This window comes from Oncorhynchus tshawytscha, linkage group LG08 (genome assembly GCF_018296145.1).
Source record: "Oncorhynchus tshawytscha isolate Ot180627B linkage group LG08, Otsh_v2.0, whole genome shotgun sequence".
NCBI lineage: Eukaryota > Metazoa > Chordata > Actinopteri > Salmoniformes > Salmonidae > Oncorhynchus > Oncorhynchus tshawytscha.
The window spans coordinates 53,030,290-53,054,585 of NC_056436.1; the positions used below are offsets into that span (position 1 = coordinate 53,030,290).

The window sequence follows — 24,296 nt, forward strand, 5'->3', positions numbered from 1 at the left end:
CACAAGGGACTTTGCTGTTGTTCTGGGATTGATTTTCACTTTTCGCAGCAAAGTACGTTCATCTCTAGGAGACAGAATGAGCCTCCTTCCTGAGCAGTATGATGGCTGCATGGTCCCATGGTGTTTATACTTGCGCACTATTGTTTGTACAAGGTGAACTTGTCTCCCAGTGTCTAGTGGAAAGCCTGTGGTTAGCTCTATTCTTTTTTTTTCTTCTGAAAAACTTCCCAGTCCCTATCTCCCATCATTGTAACACTTCTACTGCACTTATTATCCAGTAGAAGTGTTACAATGATGGGAGATAGGGAGTAGGAAGTTTTTCTGACAATAACCTTAAACCTTAAACATAAGGCATAAATCTACACTGCAGTTGCTCACCAAGAAGATAATGAATGTTCCTGAGTGGCCTAGTTACAGTTTTGACTTAAATCTGCTTGAAAATGGCTGTATAACAATGATCAACAACCAACTTGACAGAGCTTGAAGAATTTAAAAAAAAATAATGAGCAAATATTATACAATCCAGATGGACAAAACTCTTAGAGACTTACCCCAAGTAGACTCACAGCTCTTAACACTGCCAAAGGTGTTTCTAACATGTATAGACTGAAGGGGGTGAATACTTATCAAATCAAGATATATTAGTGTTTCACTTTTACATTCAAAAAGTATTTTGTATAGATTATGGACAAAAAATGTAATTATAAACACACATTTGAAGACAACTTTGTAACACAATAAAATCTGAAGAAATCCCAGGGGGTTGACTACTTATGATATGCACTGTATTTCACCTTTGGGGGGGGGGGAAAGGGAATTAATTGATGTGTCCTTTTGACAAATGGACCTTTTCTGTAAAAAGAAAAATTGGGATACGTGAAAAGGAGTGGGTGCTAAGCCCCCCCGAATGAGAAATGAGCTCCCCTAAATGCAACAAAAATCTAAATTTGGGGGTATTTCTAATTTAGCTGTTCTCATATTTGTTTAAAATGCAATGTTGTACTGCTATAGTGCTAAATATGAAAATACATTTCATCCAAATTAAACTAACACCCCCGCCTCCCTGTCATGGTTTAAACCAGTGATAGTTGGTTCAGGTTCTTTCAATCTCATGAATTTCTCTGCTACACCTGTCTGCCTCGCTCTCTGGCTGTCTGTCTTGAGCTTTCATACCAAATTTGCAACATTGTATCAACTGGGTCCAGCCTGCTAGGGAACTGGCAACATTGTTTCAACTGTGCCCTCACAGTTTCCTGCACAAATGAGCTCGGGACAGTTATATTTGCGTCCCATATATCAGCTCGGGATAGAGTTAATCATCTCTGTAAACAATGACTGTGGCACCATACTGTAAGTGACTTACACTGTATACCTCATGTGCGATGCTGGTGCCGTAGTGTGCTTACAGAAGTTGACATGGCCTAGGTAAAAGATCCCAGCAGAGAGAAGTGACTATCCTCCAGTGTGTTCAAGGCTTGGCCCCTACGAACCATCCCAGCCTTAACCTCCTCCTTGGTGCTCATGGGTACAACACCAGGCCTCCTGATGACTGAACTTGGAGGGCAGTTCAAATACCGACAGGTCACTGAAGGGGGCAATGTTAAGAGGTTCAAGGCTTTGCAGCCAATCCCTCTCAACTTCTAGGATCTTTAAGGGAAATCGATCATCTCCTACAGTATATGACTCCATGACAGCTCCATGACAGTGGAGAGAAAAACATCACAAAAGGGACAGCCGAAGCTTTGGAACTTGATCTACCGTTTACAATGATTTACAATTACATACAAAATGTGAAGACCAACAAGAAGGACGGTAACACTATCACTAATATTGAAGACAAAGAGATGGTAGGAATGACTGCGCTAGATTAAGAATACACTCTGAAGAATTTGCCAGAAAGCCTAATAGAAAATGGCTGCCTTTTTTTGTGTGCCTCAAATTAAATGAAGACTTGCATTGGGAACAGCTGCATGTATCAGTCTCTCCTGACACCCAATTAAATATCCATCCAATTACCTCACCACACACACACACACACACACACACACACACACACACACACACACACACACACACACACACACACACACACACACACACACACACACACACACACACACACACACACAGTCTTGCGCCGTTAACCTTGTGGGGACATACAATTCAGTCCCATTCAAAATCCTATTTTCCTTAACCCCTGACCCTAACCTTCCGGAACCTTCCGCCCGACGCATCAGAAGGTCACGAATGGGAGGGTGCAGAACTCACTAGGTCGCCAGCCAGCTCTGCTGCCCAGGACCAACAGTTTCCTGCTGACCCACTCCGTCACGGCTCCAGAACTCCAGAGCTTTGAGCTTCGAGAGCAGAGGCCACAGCCTTGCAACTCACAGCAGGGCAGAACAGTGGAGAGGAGCAGGGAGAGGGGCAGTGATAGTTGGGGGAGGGTGGCAGCTGTTCACCTCAGCCACACGTCAACTCCACTGTCCTCCCTCCCTCCATTGCTCAAAGTTCCCTCAAAGCACTTTAGAAGGTGAGAATTGCCAGCCCCACAACAATTGAAAACAGAGCTGGCGGATCAGCTGTAGCCATCAATCATACTTCAATCAATCACTGTCAACCCCCTCCTCACCACCAACCACGCATTGCCCTCCACCCTCAGGCACGCAGCCCTCTAGAATGCTGGGTAATGAGGGATGGCACGGGCATCCAGGCATACTATTTATCCTCGTATTTGAGAGGGAAGGGACACCCTCAGTGTCTATATATATATATATATATGTGTGTGTGTGTGCGTGTGTGTGTGTGTGTGTGTGTGTGCGTGTGTGTGTGTGTGTGCGCGTGTGTGCGTGCGTGCGCCCGCATGCACTCCCAAGAGACTCTGCCAGCGTCATTCAGACGGGGAAATAAATCTAATCTGTGTGTAACGAAGGCACATGTCAAGTGCTTAGGAAATGTCACCAAAGACTTGACCATGAAGGAAGGCATTGCTGTATAAATCATTGTTAAGAAAAATCATTCTAGTAACAGACTGGGGTGTTTTGATTTGTGATAGAAGTGATGGAAGCATATACCTGAATCATAATGCTCCCTACCATGAATGACATATTGAAATATACTGCATTTCTCACGTAGTTATGATAGTGTGCTATCTTTCTGCTTGGTTAGGTTAAACAATTTTGCCCAATTTTGTGGGGACATGATAGAGTGGAGACACATCTTCCATATTGGTTTGGAAAAAGGGACAATTAAGATGTACTTAATTAAGATGATCCCAACTCTTTGAGTATTTGGAGGTTTTCATGGATTACTGGGTTGTATTTCTAAGGAGTGTCACTCTAATTCTAGAGCCTAAGAGAGTTCTATCTGAATGTGCACTTGGGGTGAATCTGCATCCACTAAAATGCAGGCAGCACATATCATCTTATGGCACAAAACGTTGGCGTTAATCTAATTGACAAACAGCAACTGCTGAAAGAGGACCCGGTGTGGAATTGACGGTCAAGCTTCATTCTTGAAAATTGTACACAGCGCAAATGGAAATTCCATCAGAAATTTCTAACCAACGTATGATTTATTGTGTCCCTATGCAGATGCCTTGCTACCAGGTGATGACAACCGATGGCGATGGAGGAAACTCAAGTATATCATGTGGGACTTTGACATACTGCTATTGAGATCAGTGAACAGGAAAAGACTATATAATATAGCATCTGCTAATTCAATAATATTATGCTTAAGATTTATTAGACATCATTCGATTTAGCATAAATACATTAGCCCGGTACATTTCCAAGCTGTGGCACATGTAGTCCAAGGTGAATGTTGTTCAAGAGTTACAGAAAGGTGTGCTGGTGCTACGACTGTGTGCACTGGGACCAGGTTCAAATGACCTGTTCAATCTTTTCAATACAAAGATGTGCTTGATTGGGCTTGCCTGGCAAAGTGGAATGAAGGGAATAGTCCTACACGTGCAAGCCCACTGTCCTGGAACTCCAGGGAAACTGAAGCAAATGCTGAAAGTATCTGAACGTTTTTAAATTCTGCCATAGCCAAGGGAAATAGGGGTGCCAAGGGTGCTGCAGAACCCCCTGAAGTTAAATACATGATTTTTTAAATAAGCGGTGCAATGATGTTTAATATGCCTGTATTATCGGACCGATATATCCATCTGCAGCAAGGCAAAAACATTTTTCCGCCCGCTCTCTCCCGCCGTTCAAGAAAAAAAATCGCAGCACCCCACTCCCACACTACTTCCTGTAGCTATGAATACTGCAGTTTCTGTGAAACATAAGAACATAAACAATGCAACAGACTATAATACCAGCTATTCATTGAATGACTGAACCAACGTTTCACCACAGTGCCCTTGTTGGGTCTGTGTAGTCTCTAAGATTGCAGTAGTGTCTACATGAGTAGCTCCAACATTGCCTTTATTTGAGTGTCATCCGTACCCTGCTAGTTCGGGGGATGATGATGTTCTGCCGTTATACCACTCCCAGTCACCCCCTGTACCATTACTAACCTCATTATCAAGGAATGCGTTTTAGTTCCTACCCGTTGCCTTTATTTCCCTACCCATTGTATTCTCCCACTCTGCTATCACTTGTTGCCAGGACATGGAGCGCTAGCTATCTTTTTAATGAAATGAAATGGAATGGAAATGGATTCCTCTTATCTTTAATATGTTCTCCTTTCCAACCTCTTATTGTTGTCAACTTTTAAAAGGTACATGGGATGAGTTTCAGAGACACATTTGATAGCCAGACAATCTTCTCTCCTGGAATCCATTAAGGAGCATATTAAATGGCTTCCTAGCAGTTTGATTTGTAGTTTGAGCGTTAACCGCCGAATGTCGGTCTGAGATCCTTGTGAATTTAAAACCCCAGAAGTGAGGGATTGTTTCAATGTAAATGGGGCATGAAAGCCCTTTATTAACTTTTGTTTGTGGTCTTGTCATGCTTGATTACAAATCCCCAGTCGCCTCTACATTGTAGTAGGTTGCTCCATGTGGTTTGCGGCATTGAAGTACACCCTGTATTCTATGAACAGTCAGACAAACACATATCACAATCACCACATAGAACATTTGACATGTTTTCTTTGCAGGCGAAGTACACTCTGTTCATTTCCAATTCCATCCTGGTTTGTTCGTCGATTTGTTGCAAAAAAAAAAGAAAAAAAGAAGAGGTGTAGTCTTTCCTCGTACAGAAGCGGGAGGCTCCGCGTCAACATGGGATCTATGTGTTGTGACAGGGGGATGACTATGTGCACAAACACAGGGCTAGTTTTTGTGGGGAGGTAACTAAGGCCGGCGTGGTGTTGACACCTCCAGCTGTCTCCAGGGTGGAATAAAGATCTGACACCAGCAGCAGTATAGAGCTACAGACACCAGCTGGGCCTGGAGCCAGAGGAACGAGGAACTGTCTCTCTTCTCTCCCCTGTTATTCTCCCATCCATCCCTCCCTCCCTCCTCTCTTTTATTCTCTTTGGTTCTTGGTCTCCTGTATACTCTGCTCCAGTCTTACCTCCTCCAAACTCTCTCCAGTCTTCCTCTGTTATTTTCTCTTCTCCCTCCCTCTTCCCTCCTGTCCTTTCTTCCCATCTGCGTTTCGTTCTCCCTTTTCTCTTACTCCAGTGGTACCTGATCCAAACTCTCTTGACTCTGCTCTGCTATTTTCTCTCCTTCCTCCCTCATTCTTCCCTCTGCTCCCTTCTCCTTCCTCTCTGCTTTTCCGTCTGCCTTCTCCTTCCTTACTCCGACTGTACCTCCTCCAATTCTCAAGACACACACAGACTCGGCCAACTTTACTTCACTCCTCTAACATTGCTATCAGTGATATGGTAGCTCTTTACTCCAGTGACCACTAAATTCCACCCTTCTCTTGGCCCATGTGACAGTCCGAGAACTTGACCAGTGAATGAGGAATCATATATAATACCGCTTTCAGTAGCCTAGTGTTATGGAAGTTTGAAACAGTGATGATAGGACATTTCAGTGGTACGAAACAGGAACTATGGGAGATATACCTATTGCAGATATGATTTTCTGCGCCCTCTGAACTTGTGTTTCCAAGCTATCTTAATTTTGCTTCGCTCAAATGTATCTCCATTTATTGTTCCTCTGTAGTAGCTAGTTAGAAAGTGCATCATGCCACTAGGATTTAAAACGTCTACACTCTTAGAAAAAAAGGTGCTATCTAGAACCTAAAAGGGTTCTTCGGGTGTCCCCATAGGATAATCCTTTGAAGAACCATTTCGGTTCCAGGTAGAACCCTTTTGGTTCCAGGTAGAACCCTTTTGAGTTCCATGTAGAACCCTTAACACATAGGGTTCTGCATGGAACCCAAAATAGTTCTACTTGGAACAGAAAAGGGTTCTCCTATGGGGACAGCCAAAGAACGCTTTCGGAACACTTTTTTCTAAGAGTGTACACGGTTAGCATACTGTTATGGAAAAGTACAGCATAACTCATGCATACTCTATGCTTTAGCCAAATGCACCATTACAACCTCTTCAGGAATGACTATTCTTTCAGCCTGAACCCACTTTGACACTGAAGAGTAGAGCCAAATTAATATGTTAATTTGTCTTAAAATGTCTTAAGTACTTTGGCCCTTTTGACTCACATATTAAAATATATTTCCAAGTTCCAATTCATGCTTTTGTAAGAAAAAAGGGTCAATGCAGAAGAAAACTCCAACTTAGCTGTGCTTTGTACATTCCCTTCCCGCAGTCGAAAGCTGCCAAAATAAACTGGTATAACACTGACATGTAACATATCAAATTGGACCAAAAATATCCTGTAACTTTTGCAGCCTGTAAGCAGTGGTGGAAAAAGCCCCCGACTGCCATACTTGAGTAAAATTAAAGATACCTTAATAGAAAATTACTCAAGTGAAAGTCACCCAGTACAATAATACTTAAGTAAAGTATTTGATTTTAAATATACTGAAGTATCAAAAGTAAATGCAATTTCAAAAGTTAAAGCAAAAGTATAAATCGGTTCAAATTCCTTATATTAGGCAAACCAGACGACCTGTCACGATGTTCTAGTTTTTTAATAAAAAAAAAAAGATATTCATGGGCACACTCCAAAACGTAGGCATAATTTACAAATTAAACATTTGTGTTTAGTGAATCCGACAGATCAGAGGCAGTATGGTTGACCAGGGATGTTCTCCTGATAAATGCGTGAATTGGACCATTTTCCTGCCCTGTCAAGCATTCAAAATGTAACAAGTACTTTTGGGTGTCAGGGAAAATATATGGAGTAAAAAGTACATAATTTTCTTTAGGAATGTAGTGAAGTAGAAGTAAAAATTGTCAAAAATATAAATAGTAAAGTAAAGTACAGATACCCCAAAAAACAACTTATGTAGTACTTTACTTAAAAAAACAACTTAAGTTGTACTTTAATTAAGTACTTCACACAGATGGCGGCTACCAACAAAAAGAGCAACTGTTAGAAACTGAAGAAAAACCTGTCAATCAGAAGCATTCACTCACAAACGATGCTAAGCCTTTTCAAAAGTGTAGTGGAGGCACTTCACGCAGAGAGTTTTAGCCGTGTTTAAACTTGAGATGTCTGTAATTCTTGCCTTGAAACGGTGCGTTGCAAACCAGCACTCTCGCCGCGTGAAATTATCCTTTGTGTCTTGCCAGGGAACATTCACGTTCCGGCAATGAAAATTGTGTCACCACTGTTTGATTATAACCAAAAAACTGAACACAGCTATACTGCATGTGATAAATCATGCAGACAGAAAGAAAATATTGTATGGGCACATGTGCAGCCACACAGGTACACAATTCAAGACAATAACAGCATGTTTGTTACCTATATACTTTAAGCACCAATGTCCCAGGAAATACATGATCAACCATATAGTTCATGGCCCTAGTTTATACAGCTATAACCCCAAAATGATAAAGATGAAGATCAAAACAGACACATTTCACAGTTAAATGGGTGTCATAGGTAGGCCTACTGCACAAGTAGGCCCAGTCAATTTACTGCAGTGCCACGACCCAAAACTATAAAAGATGATTGTTATTTTAAGAATTTTAATTGAGAGAATCACTAGCCCAGTTTTGCTGGGATCTAAATCAACCCAGAAGAGTCTAGATGTGCAAGGAAAAGAGCAACATTTGCATTTACTCTTAACTGGTGCACCAAATAGTCCAATTAATTAGTCGTCTTTGGTGTGGTCACTGAAACCACATACAAGAAACATCCGATTTACTGACAGAGCTTTCGACACAAGGAATTTCCCCTCAGCTTTGTCTGTCTCTTACTTTACTCTCCCGCTCTCCGCCCTTTACTCTCTGACAGGTTAAAATTACACATATGAAGACTGTATCAATGTAATGGAAAAAGTCAAACAACTTCATTTGAGGGGGTACTTTTACTTTTCTTGCTATAAAATGAAGGGGGAAAGGATTGCCTTCAGATGTCATTTGGAGGGAAAATGCAGATGCTGTGGTAAACGATTGCAGAAGAAAAGAAGGAGTAAGAGAGAGAAAAAGGAAAATAATGATAACAGACTGACGCGGTTCACAGCCAAATTTTTGTGGTCACTCGGCAGAATTACAGAAGCAAGAAATGTACCGTTTTTCAGCTCTTTTCCCCAATGTTTTCCCTTCCCTGGTCTTACACTCTTTTTTGGGGCCTCATATCCTCCTCTATCGCTGGTAGAGAACTCTGTGTTATGGTATAAACGGGGAATGAGGTAGGTGGTATTTCTTGCCGCTCTGATTCATTCGAGTTGGACGCTTTGTCGTCGGGATTTAGGCTGCGTTTGTCTTCCGAGGTGATGATCGCATCGTAACCCTACCAATATCCCAGCATGCTGTTGGGCTTTCTAGGAACAGAGGGATGTTTTCCCAACATGGCACCCTCTAGCCATAAAGTCACTACCTCGTTGACAATGGATGGAAAATTGTGTCAAATAATTTCAGAACCTTTTGACCTGCTTTGGTTTTATGTGCATTAGGGAGATGATGCTTTGATTTAAACCTCTTGGTGACGAGAAAGATGGGCCGTGGGCAAATGTTGGTAACCGATGGAGCGGGTTGCCTCTTCAGCTGCCTCCTAGCCCAGTGAGAGAGCAGCCCAGAGAGGTAGAAACCAAATACAGAAGGTTATTTCTCACCAGGGGTGGGTGGATAACTACCAAGTGAAATAATGTACAGAAGGGTAACAATATGGTAACAACACATGCAAAGTTATGTCATGTATTCATTCAGCATTCACCTGTGAATGAATAATAGATGAACCTGTTTCTTTATCTCCTAATTTTCCTGTCATTATTACTCATGGCTAACTGTCCATTTACATCTGCGGCCAGAGAGAGAGACAGAGATGACATGATGAGACTGAGGGATATGACTGTTGGCAATATGGACCTGGCTGGAGGAGCATCGAGACAACATTAATAAATATAGTAAAGATTTGGCAACACGGACTTTAGACACAACAAAGTCTACAGTTCACTGGAGCTAAGTCAGGAAAAACTTGGAGAAATACTCCAACGTAACCCAACCAACGCGTCCACAAACGAAAACTCAAAACACATGGGTGGGGCACTTGCTGAAATTCCTTATGAAGATTTCAATTTCATTATTCATTAAAAGCACCATCTGTGGCTGAATACAACTTAGTAAAAAAAAAAGATATCAAATAAAAACACTTGAAGTGCAAATGGAGTCTAGACTGGAAGCTACTGTAACAAAGATGGTGCCATTTGTTTTGAAGGGTGTCTGCACTCTTTCTAGAGTCTTTTGTTCTCAGCTGGGTTTGTGTTCTTTGGAGAGCGGCCCAACACCCAGATGTTTCTCTTTGAGCCACTGAAACTGATACTATTTTTCAAACCCACTCCGACTGCTCCACTCAACACCCACATAATGCTTCATTTTTATAAGTGGAATCAATATGGTCTTTGAGGTAATATTCTCCGGCATAATTTAGCTGGTGCTAGAATGGCATCTTTAAACTTGCTGAAAATTATATTTCCAAAGCAAAGCTATGCGTGGGAGGATTTGGTTTCCGAGAGGAAAAAATGCAACAAAAAAAAGAAGATCAATATGATTGAGAAACAAACAACATATCATTAATTCCTGTGCTTTGTTTGGCAAGCAAACACAAAAACACATTTCTCATTTGGGGCAGGATTTTCCCCCTTTCCGTTCTCATATTGCCTTGTGCCTTGGTGTTTTCCTCCTCTGCAATAGTAAATTAGTGCTGGGGCTAGAGGAGGTTTGCTCAGGGAGTGTAGTGATTCACTGACCTTGGTAATTAAAAGAGAAAGGCTGCTCATGGACAGGGTTGAACTTTACCACATTGTATTTACACAATTAATAGTTGGAAATAAGTAACAACTTCCACAGTGATGCACAGAGATAGCAAAGATCAAAACTCAATGAAAATGAGGTGCATCAAAGACAAAAATAATAATATACTACTCGATTAGTTTGGATCGTTAAACTTTAGGAACTTCCTACTTTCGCTATTCAATGCTCTCGTGGTATGTTTGCATCCTTTCAACACTGGATGAATTTATAGATGCTACTGCGAAGTAAATCTCACTGAAATAAAGTGTGCCCAGGCTCTATAAATATCGCCACAGCCAAAAATACCTCTGCCCTTCCAGGAAGTCTTTTCACTCGTTAAATCACCAAGAGCATTGGACCAAACTATCAGGACGGAGTGCACTACACAGTTTTCCTCTCTATGCAGTAGATCCTATGACACAATATCCCAGTGCACACGAGACAAAAGTGTAATTCGTCACAACAGATGCCAGCTTCCCTCCTCCCTCCCTCCTGAAAAAAAATGCCAATAGTGACACATTTACCTCATGGGGACCTTTTGAATTGTCGCTATAGCTCCACAAAAAAATGTGCTTGTTGATTGGGCAAGGTTTAATTTCCTTATCTATACTTGTCATGAGACGGTCCCAGGGCCATTGAAACATACCAGATCCCCGAGAGAAATAAAGTGATGGCATTTTTTAGTAGGTCAATCCATATATGTTTCACAGTAAATAAAGGAGGCCTTTGTTTTAATATTTTCCAGAATTATCTCTGCTACAAATTGATGAACGTCTCTGATTTCAGCCCTGTTCCAACATACACATCATACATTTCTTTCAGGCATAGCTTCTTTGCAGACGGGGCATTACCTTTGTAAAGAAAACAAGCAACATGCATGTGGTGAGATGGATCACATCATGCACGTTCCTGATCGTTTTGGTTGGTTGAACTGACCGCAGTACTTTCATAGGGATGCTTTTTGACTTTAAATTTAGCTCCCTGTCGTAATCCCCGGCATTGTTCTATTAGTTGGGAACTATGTCAGACACGTCGCTGGATATAGGACGGCCAGGCTAGAACATAGTGGGGAGGACTTGGGGAGTCAAGTGCAGTCCAAGTTTGCCTCGCGCCACTGTGTCAACGACCAGACGTGAAGATGACTCACCACACAACGGGAATCGCAGGGGTCAGCGGTCAGGGTCTCGGGTGTCTCTTGAGGGCAACAATAACCGATCAATGTCAAGAAAACAGACCAGAGAACAACTTAGACTAGCAGAAGAGTGGGATCACAAGTTCAGTTTCTTGACTTTGGAAGTGGTCGAGAACAACTTGCACATGGTTGTTTAAGCTCTTGAGATCTACTAATGTGGCTACACAGTACAATTTGTCAGTATTTCCACATTTCCTCGGCTGTTGTTTCACCTTTGAGTGACGGAGAATCCCTTAACGTGATGCGGATACAAGGCAGCATGTTGAAGCGTTCTCCCTCCCTCTCTTTCTCTCTCGCTCTGTCTCTCGATCAATGTCTAAGTTTGTCAAAAGCTTATTTTTTAGAAGTGTGACGTACACAAATGTCTGTCGTTTATGGTACACAGGCACTTCCACTTAAACTGTGATCCCAATGTATTGTTTTTGACATGGTCCCATGGCCAATTCATCTCTTATTTTGACTATGGTTTCCCAACAAGGGTAAAATTACACGTGTTGTCAGACATGTTGATGGTCGCTTGTAAAATTGACACACGTTTGCAAAGAGATGTGCTCATACTGACATTTCCCATTTTGTTTGTCAGTCAAAAGGGTTGCGTGGCGGTGGAGGAAATGAACTAACTCTGCAACACGGTATCAAAGGGGGAAACCCAATATCTATGCAGGCTACAGTGGAGAACCCCACCTGTTTAGGCAGGGAAGAGGGAAGAGGGAAGGGGGGTGGTGGGGTACTCCATCCATAGTGCCCATAATGTGCTTGATGGGGTTTCCATATTACCCACTCCTCCCACACCTTCCCAGACCAAAGAATCACAGGTGGGTTCCAAATGGCTGTCCTAGCGCTACGCCGGAACGACAGGTGGGCAAGTGCTTTCAATTTTGTATTTTTTTTTACGATGTCTGCCCTCTCCGCCTGTAGCATTTGGGAAACGCAACATGAGACGTCAGAAATGCCAGCTGTAAAAAAGGAGGTGGACAGAGGCGGACTAGGGGGAACTGTATACCTGGACTGTTAAGTTTATGGTTCTGGTCATAGTTACGTGATGTGGTTAGACCATTACTAGGGAACCCGAGAAAAGCTATTGCTTCGAGTGAAGTGTGAGATGTGATATGCTGGTTGTTTAATGTGATCTGTAAAGAACAAGTGAAATTAGACTAGTGATATTGTAATTATCATGGGCATGCTGTACGTAGACTGAGCATAAGTTCCTCAGTCCTTCATCACTCTGTGTAATAGATATAGATAATGTATCCAGTGTGGTTCAGTCCAACAGCAGACCCGTCACTTTGTTTGGAACAGAGCAGGCGATCGTTGGTTCTCCGTTCCTGTCTCATCAACCCCTGTTCCACCTATACTGTACAAACCCAGTAGTCTAATAATAATCAATAACTGGATAAATATGTGAAAAGGCCAACTCGATCACCAAAGAAAAGGCAGTCCCCGTGCATAACTGCAGCAACAGAGATATGCACTGTCGGGACGTATTAATTCTGCACTGTGGGGATGCATTAATTCTGTACTGTGTGGACGTATGTAGTGCTGTATGTAGATTAGGCACTGTGTGGCCATTTTGATTACTGCCTATGTGGTTTATGTTAGCTGTCAGTCGAACTGTGCAAATGTTCAACAGAAACTCAACTTTTGACATTCATTCTGGGTGGTTAAGGGTTAAGGTTTAGGATAGGGTAAGCAGTAAAAATAAAACATTTAAAGGAGTGCATAACACTGGAATTGAACCTGCAGTCCTCATAGCTGTAGCTTGCTGTTTAAGCCTTTGCTCTTACCCCATTCACAGTGCCCTAGCAAGCCATGAGCCTACCAGATATTAATAGGCACTTGCATTGCCCCTAGTGGACGGTAGGAAACTTGCAATGGAAATAATAATGACACCTGGGCATCGTAATCTGGTGCCTGCAGTTATGCACCCAGGAATCATATTCCGTACGAGGACGGCCTGGAAATGGCTCTGCCAAAAGAAGTTATTTTCTACACTAAGCCCTGAGCCAGTCTTCAAAGTCTACTGTGCCTAAATTAGACTTGATTTAAAATAGGGTTCAGCAAGTAGAAGTCAGGTCAAAGTAATGATTCATGACAGTGAAAGTGAAAGAAACCAGACATTACCGACAGAGAAGTTGATGAAAGCCCAAAAATGATCATGTCATCATTACTAACATGCAGTAAAACGTTATTGGCCAGTATTCTTGGAATGAATGGAATCTCTCCCTTAAAAACGATTGCTGTAGACGGTACTTAGTCATTTAACTGAGGTTTGCTCAAGTTCCGACAACTGTGTTGAATCGTACTCAAGTTCCCTTATTAATGCAAACCATAGGACTGCTCAAGCAAGGGTAGAGTAAAATGTAGAAGCCTAGTAAGTGGTAGCTGCAGTATTTGTCAGCTAAAGGGTTGATACTTTACGCCATGGCCTCAAGACATGTGCAGGCAGCCAAAAGGCAGAAGGTACTGAACGCTTAAGTGAACAGCCAAAGCCAGGTAAAGCCCCATCCAAACCACTTGGAAAATATCACTTGTGAATTTCCACTCCCAAGTTGGGGAAAGTCCAACTGACCAGGGAACTAAGCATCTCCAAACCACCCTTAGGTTGATTACTACTTGACTTTACGTCTGGTTTAATTACAAGACAACATCATTATAATATTATGGCCATACAAATGACAACATTTATTTTGTAGCTAGGTGTTTATATTTCAAATGGGTCTTACTTTTTCATCATAGAATTTGATTCTGGTATATGGAATGCACAAAAAACCAAAGCATGAAGATTTAAAAACAAGTTGATTTTAATATGTATATTTTATATTCATTCCATTTGAGGCTCATAATTGAGGAATCCTTTCTCAAAATGTGTCGCCATAGATTTCCCATTATATTTCAAAACGTCTCCACAGCCACCTCTTTTTCTGTCCCATTGAACTCCGGACAAATGTTACAGGTTCATCATACACAACCCTATATGTTAACTAAATTACCATACGGAAGTGATAATTATTCCCGCTGCTCAAGGGGCCAACATATAGTTAGATCAAAGTTAAGCTCCATCTCAAGCGGAATCTGTTTACCGTCCCGTCAATCTTTAGCTCTCCTTACTAACTACCTGCTATTCTGGACTTGACTGGAGATTTACACCTTTTCCATCATGGAACAGAGTAGAAGAAGATTTGGCAATGGCTAAACATCCGTCTTTTTTTTTAGAAGCTTTAAATCCTCTCTGGTGGCTAACTGGGTGTGCATCCTCTATTTCTGGAGAAGAGGAGTGATGGGCTTCTAAAGAGTGTACAGCTCGTTTCACTCTTGATCAGGACCTATTAATAAAGGTCCCCAGGGTGCTTGTGCATGTGTATGTGTGTAGAGATAGTGTGTGTATGTGTATTGTCTGTAAGTGAAACTGTGTGTGTGTGTGTGTCTGTGTGTAGCATGTAGAAGAGGGCTGGTTGGACACAAACAGGGCAGCACAGGGGACAGACAGCTGGTGGGGTTCAGGATTCTGAAGGTTAAGAGCACAGTGCCCCCAACACACACACACACACACACACAAACACACATGCGCCAACATACACACTTGTGCACACATATACACACGCATACAAACATGTTAGGAATAGAGCGTTTCGTAACAGGCACACACACACACGCCACGGCCTCTCGCCTAGACAGGTGGGTCGTGGTTCTGGTTTCACCACTGCCTTTTTTCAATACAAACTCACTCCGCAAGAGGAAGGGTACACTCAAAGCTCAAGCAATTCCTGCAAGAACTCCTCCAGAGTGTGGACCTGCAAGAGGCCGACCCATCTGTCCATCAACAGGCTCTCACTCTCTCCCATTCTCGCTTCCCTTTTCGGTCCCCACCTCCCCTCCTTCTCTTCTCTCTTTTTCCCTCCCTCCCTGCGCCTCCCTCCCTATCACGCCAGCTGTGGTCTAGTACAAAAACTGATTTTCGGAGTGTTAACCATGATGTTCTTCCTACCCGGCAGCCGGATTTCATTTGCAGAGCACAGGGGGGCAATATCTAGGGTAATTCCCGGGTTTAGTGTCACTGATCTTCTCACAGCTCACCTCGGGAGAGAAATTAAAGCCCAGATAAGGCCCCATCTCTGCTTCCAGCTCTGTCTTCCCTAGGCTCACCAGGACCATTCCTTACAGAACTGTACTACCAGGGCTGTCTGAGATGACACCATGGTCCTGCTGTCCTACTGCATGTCCACCTTCCACTGGCATTTTAATAGGTCAGATCTAATCTCCGATTTATACAATGTACATACATACACATACAGTGGGGCAAAAAAGTATTTAGTCAGCCACCAATTGTGCAAGTTCTCTCACTTAAAAAGATGAGAGAGGCCTGTAATTTTCATCATAGGTACACTTCAACTATAACAGACAAAATGAGAAAAAGAAATCCAGAAAATCACATTGTAGGATTTTTTATGAATTTATTTGCAAATTATGGTGGAAAATAAGTATTTGGTCAATAACAAAAGTTTATCTCAATACTTTGTTATATACCCTTTGTTGGCAATGACAGAGGTCAAACGTTTTCTGTAAGTCTTTACAAGGTTTTCACACACTGTTGCTGGTATTTTGGCCCATTCCGCCATGCAGATCTTCTCTAGAGCAGTGATGTTTTGGGGCTGTTGCTGGGCAACACAGACTTTCAACTCCCTCCAAAGATTTTCTATGGGGTTGAGATCTGGAGACTGGCTAGGCCACTCCAGGACCTTGAAATGCTTCTTACGAAGCCACTCCTTTGTTGCCCGGGCGGTGTGTTTGGGATCATTGTCATGCTGAAAGACCCAGCCACGTTTCATCGTCAATGCCCTTGCTGGTGGAAGGAGGTTTTCACTCAAAATCTCACGATACATGGCCCCATTTATTCTTTCCTTTAGACGGATCAGTCGTCCTGGTCGCTTTGCAGAAAAACAGCCCCAAAGCATGATGTTTCCACCCCCATGCTTCACAGTAGGTATGGTGTTCTTTGGATGCAACTCAGCATTCTTTGTCCTCCAAAAACGACGAGTTGAGTTTTTACCAAAAAGTTATATTTTGGTTTCATCTGACCATATGACATTCTCCCAATCTTCTTCTGGATCATCCAAATGCTCTCTAGCAAACTTCAGACGGGCCTGGATGTGTACTGGCTTAAGCAGGGGGACACGTCTGGCACTGTAGGATTTGAGTCCCTGGCGGCGTAGTGTGTTACTGATGGTAGGCTTTGTTACTTTGGTCCCAGCTCTCTGCAGGTCATTTACTAGGTCCCCCCGTGTGGTTCTGGGATTTTTGCTCACCATTCTTGTGATAATTTTGACCCCATGGGGTGAGATCTTGAGTGGAGCCCCAGATCTAGGGAGATTATCAGTGGTCTTGTATGTCTTCCATTTCCTAATAATTGCTCCCACAGTTGATTTCTTCAAACCAAGCTGCTTACCTATTGCAGATTCAGTCTTCCCAAACTTCCCAAACTTCCCAAAACAATTTTGTTTCTGGTGTCCTTTTGAAAGCTCTTTGGTCTTGGCCATAGTGGAGTTTGGAGTGTGACTGTTTGAGGTTGTGGACAGGTGTCTTTTATACTGATAACAAGTTCAAACAGGTCCCATTAATACAGGTAACGAGTGGAGGACAGAGGAGCCTCTTAAAGAAGTTACAGGTCTGTGAGAGCCAGAAATCTTGCTTGTTTGTAGGTGAACAAATACTTATTTTCCACCATAATTTGCAAATAAATTAATAAAAAATCCTACAATGCGATTTTCAGGATTTTTTTTCTAATTTTGTCTGTCATAGTTGAAGTGTACCTATGATGAAAATGACAGGCCTCTCTCATCTTTTTAAGTGGGAGAACTTGCACAATTGGTGGCTGACTAAATACTTTTTTGCCCCACTGTACACACGCTGAGTGACTGATCAGGTGATGACAGGTGAATTGTATGGTCCCTTATTGATGTCAATTGTTAAATACACCTCGATCAGTGTAGATGAAGGGGAGGATACCGGTTAAAGAAGGATTTTTAAGCTTTAAGACCATTGATACATGGATTAGGTATGTGTGGGATCCAGAGTGTGAATTTGCAAGACAAAACATTTATGTGCCTTTTGAACTGGGTATAGTAGTAGGTGCCATGACCATAATGAACTGCAGCGCTGCTGGGTTTTTCACGCTCAACAGTTTCCTGTGTGTATCAAGAATGGTCCACCACCCAAAGGACATCCAGCCAATTTGACACATCTGTAGGAAGCATTGGAGTCAACATGGGCCAGCATCCCTATGGAACACTTTCGACACCTTCTAGACTCCATGCCCCGATGAATTGAGGCTGTTCTGAGGGCAAAGGTGGGTGCAACTCAAGATTAGGAAGGGGTTCCTAATGTTTTGTACACTCAGTGAACACTTCCCCATACAAATTCTACACTTTACAATTGTAATCAAAAAACACCCGAAATGATGACATTAAGGCAATAAAAGCAAGGTTTAGTACATACTAATGGAATATTTGATCTCAAAGTATCCTTACCGGATCACTTAATAATGTAATCGCTGACTAAATATCATTGTGTCGTGTTTGATTTTAAGTTCTCATGAAGATGTACAGTATGTGTCCTTTAGCCAATTGACACACACATTTTAGGTAACATTTTTCAAGTGCAAAACGCATTGAGTTTAACGTATTGCGATGACTTGGGCATTTAGATTGAGGTGATGGCTGCCGACATGTGGATTGCAACGTCTTGTTCGCTGGGTAAAGGCCATGCAGGGAAAGCAATTAAAGAGACTCCAATGGTTTTAATTTCAGAAATCAACTCCAATGCTTTTAGTAGTACTTCTCCCCCTTTCAAGCAGCAAACGACTTGCCTGGTATTTAATGAAAAACTTGTCAACTAGCCTTTTTAGGACTCCGGTAAATGTCATCTAGTGAAAATGTGACTTCATGAGAATCCTAATTTAATTTAAAAGCTGTTAAAATCGACAGCATCCACTTCAAAGGGCGGTGGAGGACATATTACTCCTGATTGTAGCAATGTGGTGAAACATGAATGAAATGTCAGAAGATGTATTCACTTTCAAAATTCAATCAGAATGTGGCAGAGTGGCGCACTTTGAATATTGAACTGAATATTAAAAATGAGACAAGGGTATCATTTAGGGGAGAAAAAAAGAAGCTTTTTCACCAGTACAGGCGCATCCTAGCTTTAAGGTTGGGGGTTCTGCCAATGACATTGGTTGTCATCGCTCAAGTAGTGTGTCTGAGCCTTGTGGTGGGAGCAATTAAAACAGGAGGACTTGTTAACCATGTGCTTTGGCTTAACACAGTGGAAGTGGAAAGACAAGTTACAGAATAGCACACAGAATAGGGCACAGTCATGTGCTTTATGGCGTTCTCTAAACACGATACAGGTGGCCAAGCGAAAACACACATGCACATACCCACACACACACACCACACACACTTAAATCCCTGTATAGTAAATCCTTCCAACCGATTAAGGCTTCCACCTCTGCCTAATTGTTTAGTACACATTATCATCACTTCTTCAATATTTTTCCAATCTGGCACAAAGTATGCCTGTTGGTTGGTTTGACATTTTCAAGCCAAGAGCCTCAATGTGTTTTCAATTGGAAGGAGATATGAGGTCCCATTATGTGACATGCTTCCCTTTGAAATCATGTGCCAGCCTGAGGAAAACATAAGAAAATATTTGCCACCAAGCACGTTCAAATTCCCTCTTGAGAAAGCCACAGCTTCACATGAGAAGCATTACTGGGAGGGAGGCCTCTGAAAAACATGTTTTTGGAATTAAAATATTATGAGCACGTTCAAACCAGATCAATTCTCTCATTGGCTCTTTCACAAGATTTGCATATTGTTGGATGGAAGAGGTTGATTGGTTGTGGTGTCTTGAGATCGAGGTTGCTCGGTGGGAGACGGGTGGTAGAAAAATGCACGCACGCACACACACACACACACACACACACACACACACACACACACACACACACACACACACACACACACACACACACACACACACACACAGTGTATGGTTGAAAGCTGCTGAGGAAAGCAGCCTCACCAGGGGAACAGAGAAGACTGTGTCGACACATGAGGCAAAACAAACAGTCTGACTTCTAAGCTTTGGCATGCAGGGTGACTGGGACCTCGGTTTCGCAGCTTTCCTACGAGATGCCTTTAGTCTTGTTTTTTACTCTGTTTTCCTCCTCTTTCTCTGTGTATGTGTTTCATTAATCCCCAGGGAGGGGATGAGAGAGGGAAAGAGAGGGAAAGAGAGAGATAAAGAGATGTGGTTGTATTCATTCAGTAGGCCTCATACATTTTTGGAAATCTTTTGTACAATCAAACACACTGACACACACGCACTCACAGGCACACGCAAACACCAGCACACATACACAGACAGGCACACACACACACACACACACACACACACACACACACACACACACACACACACACACACACACACACACACACACACACACACACACACACAGAGAGAAGTGCATTCTCAACAGCCCACCTTTACAATACAGAGCGCAGCTCTGAATCATAAAGAGACAAAAATAACGCCATATTTTCACCACACGAGACCTCACTTTTGCTGTCAATTCGCGATTACACAGACGTTGATGGCACCCAAGGACCACTCAACGTATTCCTCCTGCCTTTTCCCCCCTTTTGAACCACTGCCATGTTAAGGAAACCCAATCCATTGTTTGAAGTGAACAGGCAGATGGCCTTCTCGAGATTGTCCAATACTTTATGCAAACAGTGTCGTGTTTTGTTGAACCTGTCCTAGGTGTGACTTAATAAAGATGAAAACTCTAAAGTGCTGGTTCCCCCTCACCAGGGGACTGAATGAGAACCACATGCACAAATACAGCGCAGTGCTCAGCGTGAGTGTGTGTGTGTGTAAGAGAGAAAACAGTAATCACATAGGTTTCCTGTGAAAAACAATAACATTTGTTTTAAACCGATGGCATTCTTCTCGGGGAGACTCAGTAGCTCCCATGGTAATATGTCCCAGACTTCCTGAGTACTGGGAACTAGCTAGCTTCATTGACTACTTCTAGGGCCAGTGGGAGGTCAGATTGGGAAGCTATAAGATACAATTTGTGAACATTTCTTCAACCACACAATAATTACCAAACTCACAATAGACTGTACTCATGGCCAAAGTATACACACACAGTAATATTGGAGGACAGTAATGTGGTAATGATCTATGAAAGACAATTTCTGTCAGCATAGAGTTGTTATCTCAGATGTAGCATTAGCAACAAGTACACTGTACAGAAAGCTCTTAGACTTTAGAAATGTCTCTCCTTGACATTGTGATCAGTTGCTGTATATAGGCCGATGTACGTACATGAAAAACCCACCATTTTGAAAGGCAGATCATTTCACAACATTCTTCCCTCTATATAACAAATGATGCCATGCGCACCCCACGTGGCTCAGCTTAACCGTGATCAAGTGAAAGCTAGCAGGGAGCTCCCAGCGTGTCTGGTTCCCTAATGTACAGGGGCACTGGGGCAATGATATATCACACTGTTTTCATCACAAACCCATCAGGCTCCGCTTGCCTCAACTTTGGGGTTTCTGACCTAAGAGCTTCCCCCCTGTCGGGGTGATTTTACTTGGACAAATCTCTCCTCCTACCGGGGTCTCTTCACTGCAAGGGGAGCCATGGCAGACACTCATCTGCCTCCCATTACACTTCCCAAATTGAGAGCATACACGGTTGACGTGTTAATGGATACAAATGCAGCGCAGGGACATTTAGTGTCGGACTGTTAAAGAGCAACTCCCCCCTAGCCCTTCAAACTGCTGGAGCAGTCAAAGCTCCATGCTTAACCTTGCTACAATGCTACTAGCCACCTTATTGTTATTCTTCACAGCTCGGTACATGGTATTATCAGTGGTCGTTATGTCGCGGGACTAGCAGACTTGGCATACACATTTACATGTCAGTCGCATATTGGAAAGCGTTAGTTCAATTGACATAACTTGATCAATTGAAGTTTTCCTTGCACCTTTTTTGTTGATGGTACTAAACCCTGTCCCACTAATGCCACTATTTTCACTCATTACAAATATGACACCGGATGGCAGAGTTAGTGATAAGGTATTGGAACCGACGTCTGTTGTAACATTGACCCTGTTTGCTAACCCCGGCCTTTGTCTTAAAATTTGTATCATTTCAGTCCCATGTTACTTTACAGTACCTCTGAAACCTCCAAAATCACCAGATTAGATCAGATTAGTTATCGGAAACAAGCGGAGGTGGGTTACCTTTCGCTAGCTGTCAGTGGTGGCGAGTGCAGCGTGCAGTCAGTCAGTGTGGGCGAGTGTCTCTCACGGCAACAGAGAATACAAGTTGTTTGATACTGTTGACTAGCATGATGGGTGCCACTGTAATCCCACAGAGGATCATTCATGACCTCAACACTTAAATATAGAAGCACGGACACAAAACTCCTGCTATTCTGCAGGACGACAGGCAGACAAGCCTTCCAAAGTAGAGTGCTACTTCTTATTCTTCAATTTGAGCACAGATTTTTTGTTGAGTGGTCACCTACTGAATGAGTCTTGGACATTATAATTTAAACTGTTTTAAAAACTAGGCCTACAGCACCATGAACAAATTTGAGCATATACAGTAGGGGAGAGTGGGGCATCTTGATATGTTTTTTACCTTCAGCGTCACTACGTCAAGGGAAATATAGTATTCTTTCTGACAAAGATATCAACATATATTTCAGGATGTTGTGTATCCCTGGAAATAATCATAATTCATGTAAACATAACAGTTTTGAAAACATAGCTTGTCACAAAAAAAAGTGGTCTCTTGGCACAACTTACGCTGGCTATGGGGTAAATTGAGCATAGGGACAGGGTAAGTTGAGCTGCCTTGGGGTAAGTGGGTGATGGAGTTCTGAACAATGGGTGATGGTGCTGGTAGGTCAAAGCTTAATTCATGGAATGGGGGTGTGGTATAGGTAAAACGCTTTATTTAGGGGTCTGTAATAAATAATTTATTTACAAACAGTTTGCTAAACATTTATTAATCATTAGTAAATCTTAGTTAGCTAGTTATTCACAAATGTACATATATTTCCTTAAATATCCTGTGTTGTGTGTTTAATCTTTTACCAGGTACTGCTGGAATGTGTACTAATGGCATGACAACCTTTTTGTGAGAAATAGTATGCATATCATGCATAAAACGGACAAAATGTCATCATTTGTATGGGATATGGTGGCCATTGGCTCAACTTACCCAATGGCCATTGGCTCAACTTACACCAAGGCACTTTCATATTAAGTATAGGACCTAATATTGTAGCTTATAGAGACCCCAACTGATGTATAAAGCAATTGTATTGTTTGGTCCGGTGTGGCTGAGTTGGTAAAGCATGGCACTTGCAATGTCAAGATAGTGGGATCAATTCCCATGGTAATTCCACCAGTATGAAAAAAAATGTTTGTATCCACTCACTACTTTAAGTTGCTCTGGATAAGAGTGTATGCTAAAATGTTTATTTACAAGCATTATGTAGCCTATATCACAATACATTCATTTGACTGTGTGAAAATAGTTTTTTGGACCTAACTTGCTTAATTACATTTCCCATGTGGTTTCTTCCTTCAGACACCATGAAATTATTACCCCTAAATATTTGGTCACATGATTCATTTTGTTTATGAAACAAGGTGTGGCTCAACTAACCCCTTGGTTGCGGTCCAAACACTTAAAAGACACACCCTTGTCCACTTACCCTCACCTTATGCCCTTGGAGGAATTTCCGTCGCTATCTTGGAGGGTGGTCCAAATGATTAGCCAAGCAAGGGAAGTTTGCGACTTAAGCTCCTCAGCCCTCGTTTTTAGTTGGCTTTGCGAGTGTACAATTATGTTCACTCCGGGGCCTGACACTCCCCATAATTCAATTTGTCACGATTGTACATCCGCTAAGAAAAGTTAGCAAAAACTTAAAAACAATATCAATGGAGAAAGTGTAAGTAAAAAGGAATGCAAATAAGTTAGACATTTTGCTACTACGCAAAAGGTAAATATGTTATTGTTTGGTTATCTTTTGGAAATTGTAGAAATAAAACATTTTCCTTCTTCAGAAGTTCCAACTAGGCAGGCTAACATTAGTTAGCTAATTAATTTGCTAGCTATAATACAGGAGGCATATATTAATAATTATATATTTCATATACAGTTGAAGTCAGAAGTTTACATACACCATAGCCAAATACATTTAAACTCAGTTTTTCACAATTCCTGACATTTAATCCTAGTAAAAATTCCCTGTCTTAGGTCAGTTAGGATCAACACTTTATTTTAAGTATGTGAAATGTCAGAATAATAGTAGAGAGAATGATTTAATTCAGCTTATATTTCTTTCATCACATTCCCAGTGGGTCAGACATTTACATACACTCAATTAGTATTTGGTAGCATTGCCTTTAAATTGATTAACTTTGGTCAAACGTTTTGAGAGGCTTCCACAAGCTTCCCACAATAAGTTGGGTGAATTTTGACACATTCCTCCTGACAGAGCTGGTGTAACTGAGTCAGGTTGTAGGGCTCCTTGCTCACACAAGCTTTTTCAGTTCTGCCCACAAATTCTCTATGGGATTGACATCAGTGCTTTGTGTTGGCCACTCCAATACCTTGACTTTGTTATCCTTAATCCTTTCTATTTTGTGAAGTGCACCAGTCCCTCCTGCAGCAAAGC

General features: G+C 42.1%; 1 protein-coding gene across 2 annotated transcripts in view; it reads right to left on the minus strand.

The window, feature by feature from the left end:
• The window catches only part of LOC112256328 (pituitary homeobox 2), a 53,674-nt gene that overhangs the window by 21,961 nt on the left and 7,417 nt on the right, over positions 1-24,296 (minus strand). The window contains exon 1 of one of the 2 annotated variants that reach the window (XM_024429498.2): positions 21,844-21,899. The exons of the other annotated variant lie outside the window; for it this stretch is intronic. The gene's annotated coding sequence lies outside the window, so the exon portion shown is untranslated. Of the gene's footprint in view, positions 1-21,843; positions 21,900-24,296 lie in introns of those variants that run through there. 2 annotated transcript variants of the gene reach the window in all.